A 5841-nucleotide genomic window follows, 5' to 3' on the forward strand; every position below is an offset into this window, starting at 1 on the left:
CGAATCTTCTCCGAATCTGTGTCGAATGGGCTGCAAGGGAAGCTTCGCACAGCCCTACCCAGCCAGGTGGGGCTTGGGGCCAAGGCTTGGGGCCCCAGTGGGGAGGAGGCCAGGACAATGGGTGGCTCATCCGGGGGGAGGTGGGGAGCCGAGGCCCTCCGTGCAGGTGAGGAGACCCCCGCGTGGATCTCTGATCCCTGTCATGCTGGGGTCAGGACAGGGAAGCAGCACAGAGCAGTGAGCAAGCCTGCTGATCCCTGCCACACGACTCGGCTCTGCGGGGAGCAGAGATTCATGCCAGGCGGTCTTCTCATTGCCGCTGCCCGCCCTGCGTTGCCCCAGTGCCATGGGGCTGCATGGGGCAGGCAGCGGCAATGAGGAGACCCTGGCTTGGATCTCTGCTCCCTGCAGAGTCGAGTAACGGGGCAGGGCAGTGCTGGCCCCTACCGTGTGACCTGGCTCTGCAGGGAGCAGAGATCCCGGACTGCATGAGGTGGGCAGCAGCAGGGAAGAGAACGCAGTGTGCATCTCTGCTCCCTGCGGAGCCAGGTCACACAGTAGGGATTGCCCAACCCCAGTTCAATTCCCCAGCTCTTCCCGGGGGGGGTATGCCCCCCCCCTGCCAATCTGTGTGTGGGGTTTCAGCAAGCTGCTGCTGCAGGCTGGGGCCAGTGGCAACACTGCAGTCTCCCTGGCGCTCAGTGTGGGCTGTGCCGGGTGGATGCCGCTGGCCCCAGCCTACAGTGGCAGCCTGCTGAAACCCTGCACGCAGCTCAGGGGCCTGAGCCGCCCCCCCACCCCCCTCCCCTCCCCTAGGAAGAGCTCGGAAAATGATCAGAGAGCTGGGGAACCTAACTGGGAGTTAGCTGTCAACATCAGAGTAGCCCTTCCCCTCTTTCCCCTCCCTCCTCTTAGTTTTTGTTTCCCTGCAAGCCTGGCTCTGAAATGCCAATATTCTCCGAAACATTTCCAAAATGTTTTGGAGCTGTTTCAGAGCCTTCTGTTTTGATTTGGATTCGTTGTTTCGGGTGCTGAAATAGCCTGAAACACCTCCACAATAAAACGGCTGCTGAAATTTCGCGTAGCCCTAATTTCTACTGTGTTGGACTAAGTTGACATCTCAGTTGCTTAGGGTTCAAGTGTTTGAATGGACGCTTGCATACTTCCCCAGTTGATTGGAACCACAGAGATGCCTTCGGGCATCCCAGCATGCCCTGCTCTCCCCCTCCTCTGCTTCTAGGGAGCCGCTTTGTGACTTGGGCTGCAGCCACCATATCCTGGCCTCGCCCCCACCCCCACCATCCCTGAGTCCCTTTAACTGTCCCCTGTACAGACACTTACAGGCCCTCCCCTGCTCCCACAGTCCTGGAGACCTCTCCCCCCGCCTCCCGCAGTTCAGGTGAGCTGCATGAACATTGCTCACCTGAACTAGGAATTCAGCGTAATGTGCCCATCCTCCTATCCTGACAACTTGGAAATATCGGAAGATTTCAGGCCTTTGTACCCAGGTCTCCTGAGTCCCAACCCATTGTCCAATCCACTGAATGGCTGGGATAGTATTGGCAGAGGCAGAAAATATTTTTACACAGTGCTGCTTCTTGGTAGGTAGAGCTGGAAGAGCGGCAAGTTTCCCCCTACCCTAGGAGGCTAGTTTGTGAGTGTGCATAGGTGTGGTGAGTGGAGAGTCTGAGAGTGTGAACAGCCTGGTAACAGCTGCAGCATAGTTTTTACAGGAGTGGTGAAGCATGTGTGGAAGACTGCTAACATCAGGGAGAACTGCCATAGCCCAGATGCACTAATTAGAAAGAGAAGGAAGAGGTGAATATAGGAAATGAAACAGAGGACTACTCCCACCCAAAGGATTTGCTGGCTCCTGAGAGACTGAAAAGAGGCTTCTTTGGGGAGACATTGGACCCTGTACTAGAGACTTGTTTTATCTCACTTGGTACCTTACAAGATCATTCTGAAACACCCCCATATGCACGCAGTGCACTTCTGCTCCTTCTCTCTTAGGTGACCCTGAAGCGGCTGCTTTTCATCAGTACTTCGAGTGGTTGCTTGAGGCAAGTTTTGCCTTACTGAGATGTGACTTTCTCTGTTTGGTCTGACTAACCTTTGGCTTTGCACTTAGAGCATTTAAAATGTTTTAACCTGCATAGCCAGAGCTAACTTTTACTAGCAGGGGGGTACCGCAGGAACTGAAGGTAGCATGTAAGCAATATCATCCTAACATGTCTTTACACTACTGTCGCTGCCTGTTGGATGTTTCCTTTAAAAACAAGAAATACTTAAAGTATTGTAGTGATACAAGAGCCCAGACAGGTGGTTAAGGATGGCTATATTCGGTAGAGAAATCAGCATTTCAGTATATCAGACTGATTGGGAAGTGCCTGAGCCGGACATGGAGACCTTGTTTATGTTTCTATGGCACAAGGTCATTCACTCAGCTGGCAACACTATGACGGCCAGTTTGAAAGATGTGTGGCATTTAAATGGGAAATTCCTTGAACTCATAAAGTTCAAAAGCTTAAGAGCTTTCTCTTGGATTCTGCTTTTCTGAGGCTTCAGATTCCTCCCCCCACAACTGGGGATAAAAAAGAAAAGATAGTTTTCAGTTCCAGCAACTCACTTCTTAAATGAAGCTGTAATTGCTGAAAAAATAAAGCAACCAACGTAATGTAAACCTACTGCAGTAACAAGAGAAGGTGCTATAGAGATTTTCCAGCATTTATAAATTGGGAAGCAGTCTTCATCTTCAAGATAAAATAGAAAAAGAATGACACTTATTTGCAGCGAGTCCCCACAAATTGAGGATGTGGTTTATGGAACTATATCTGGCTTCCACCTCCTTTTTATTCCTTTATCATCATCCTTAACTTTATCTCATTTCACATCCAAACTCATCTTTATCTATTATCTTTCTTCTGTGATTTACTGACCCCAGAAACTCCTGATTACTAATGCTGACTCAGAGGGACTGAGCAATGTGATTATGTCCTTTCCTGCTCACATTTGCTGTCATAGACTCATAGAAAATTAGGGTTGGAAGGGACGTAAGGGCTAGGTACAGACATTCAAAAAGCCTGACACAGAATCAGTCTAAGTTACGCCTTTTCTGTAAGTGGCATAGCTCAGATCGGTGGCAAACAGAACATGCATTCACCCGCTGGGGGGCGGGGGCAAACCTTACCAGGTTCTGCCATGTATACACCCATCCATGTGTGCTGAACTTCTGTTCTGTTATGGGTGCAGACCAGTTTCTGATCACTTCTACTGGTAAAAGTGTCTTTACCCAGCCCAGGAGGTCATCTAGTCCAACTCTGGATCAAAGCAGGACCATCCCCAACTTGATCATCCCAGCCAAGGCTTTGTCTATCTAGGTCTTAAATAACCCAAGGACAGAGGTTCCACAACCACTGAGTAACCTGTTCTAGTGCTTTAATACTGTGGGAGCGCGCCTCCCACACTCCAGGAAAGTCCTGAACGGGGACCAGCAAGAAGAAAACCACTGGACCCTGAGAAGAAAGTGGTTGGCCCGGGAAGGACCGTGGGAGCTACTCACTGGCTGGAGAACACCTCAGCAGTGTTAGAAGAGCAGTGGATGAGTCCTGCACAGGCTCCAGCATACTTTAAAAGTGTGTTCTAGCTGTGCAAGGGGGGTAGTCAGCTTTAAAAGAAAGCTGGAAAATAGGTGGAGGCAGGCAAGCCAGGGCAGACTGGTGAGGGCAGCCGTGTCTGCACGCCGGGGAAGACTGGCACCAGGGCAGGCAAGCTGGGGAACACTGGCATGGGCAGTCATGCCAGCACTCTTGGGAAGACCAGGCATGGCAGTTGTGGCTGCACACCGGGGAAGACCGGCATGAACTTGGGAACCAAAAAGAAGAAAGTGGTTGGCCAAGGAAGCAAGATTGGCCTGGTATAGGCAGTCTACCCCAGAGAGGGGATAGACGCCAAGCAGTCCAAGTCCAGTCACTTGGAGAAGTGACTGGCCAATGGGACACTGGAGTGAGAATCAGACTGTGGCGTTCCTGGAAAAGGTGCAGGACAAGGAATAGAGATACGGTACTGGAAAACATCTGATTGTGAGTCTATTGATAATACAGTTTTCTTTCTAAATTATGATAAGACTTTATTGAGTTAACTGAATGATTATAACAATTGACACCAAATTGGTATAAAAGGAGTTTGAGCTTTTTATGAAGTAACAACTGGTTGGTGAATGGACGGGGTGAAAGGGGAGGTAGGAGCCCCGAGGAAACAGCCAATAATTTTGCCTTAAGACCTTAACTTGGGGAAGTCTTCCAGTCTAAATAAATAAGATCCAAGTTGCGGAGGGTGAGAACGAAGACCTAGCATACAGTCATAGATATAAAAATAAGCACTGGCTGTTGAATGAGGCCCCAGAGGGCAAGGACTAAATTCTAGCACACCTGGTTGCACGCTGCAAAGCAAGCACCAGTTACAAATACGCTCCTGGTGAGAGTTTTTTCTAATATCTAACCTCAACTTCCCTTGCTGTGACTTGAGACCATTGCGCACAATTGAGTATTGTTCCTTTGGGAGTTTGAGCTTCATCTTTTCAGTTCCAGATTGAAATGCATAGTGATGAATATAGTTACTTACTCTTCAACTTGTTGTTCTCCAAACTCTATTCATCTTCAGTTAAAAGGTCTATTTTCTGCTAGGGCCTTCAAGGCCATTTTGTCAGCTAAATCATGCTAATTGCCCACATGCCATTATAATGCAAGAACATGCCAACTAGAATTCACACAGCCTCATTCAAGCATCTTGAATAACACACAGTTCTCCAGATAGGTGCAAAATTGCATGGGAGGTGTGCGGTATAGTTCACATTTGAACCCAGACCCTTTTCTTGCATGACTTAGCACCCTAGCTACACAACTTCCTTCCTTCCTTAAAATTCTGTGTTTAAAAAGATTTATTTTTACTCTTGAAAATGAGTTACACCTTGTACTCTCAGAGCTAAGCAAACGAGTATAATTTCCTTTCAGCATGAATGTTGCATTCCTATTTTAATTGGATGTTCCATTATCAAAATGTTTTTGCAAGTCCCTCTGGTATTCAGTGACAGATCAGAAGAGAAAACTTGACGTACTGAACCAAAAATGGTGGGTACGGTGAGAGGTCCAACTCAAGTCAAGTGTACGGAGTTTCAGCTCTTAAGTGCTGATGCCTTAAATTATAATCAAGTGATTAATGTTTTCATAAGTGGGTTTGGGAGTTGCATGGCCTTGTAGCAACAGCTTGCAGAAGTAAGGTGAAAACTGCTTTTAGAGCTGTTTGTTTATAGCACATTCATTAAGTTGAATTGAATGGCTAACATGTGCTTATACGGTTAATGATAAATCCACCAGAAGACTAAACAGGTTTTCTGACTTATGAACAAGGCATTCCAGGCTGAAGTTTTCTTCAGTGGGAAGGGCTGAGCTTTGGAAGGGACAATGCGTGTTCGTTTTAGATGGGGGATTTGAAGTTGGCTTTTCTCCACAACTAGAATACTTGGGGTTTCAAGGGTTATGTTTCCCTGCCCATGTTTAATGATCTCTCTCTTATCAAGGTCTTCCCAGCTAGTTTCTGTAACTGAAATTTCTCATAAATATGAAGTGCAGATCAAGAAGATGCAGTTAGGCCGAACTGCAAGAAAGCATTGGGAATAATGTAACTAGATATTGTGAGAATTACAGTGATGTCTGTGAGAAATCAGCAGAAAGCTCCATTCAAACTCAAGATCAGATCAGTAGGAAATATTGGACATGTCTATACCACCTCCTAGCTAAGCCTGGGACTGGAAAAAGCCCCACATGCTTGGTTCCACTCTTT

At 47.7% G+C, this 5841-nt stretch overlaps 1 protein-coding gene across 1 annotated transcript in view; it reads left to right on the forward strand.

The window, feature by feature from the left end:
• Positions 1–5841, forward strand: part of EVA1A (eva-1 homolog A, regulator of programmed cell death) — a 323709-nt gene that overhangs the window by 228154 nt on the left and 89714 nt on the right. The window lies entirely within an intron of this gene.

The sequence above is a fragment of the Alligator sinensis genome, unplaced genomic scaffold (genome assembly GCF_000455745.1).
Source record: "Alligator sinensis unplaced genomic scaffold, ASM45574v1 scaffold300_1, whole genome shotgun sequence".
NCBI classification, from domain to species: domain Eukaryota; kingdom Metazoa; phylum Chordata; order Crocodylia; family Alligatoridae; genus Alligator; species Alligator sinensis.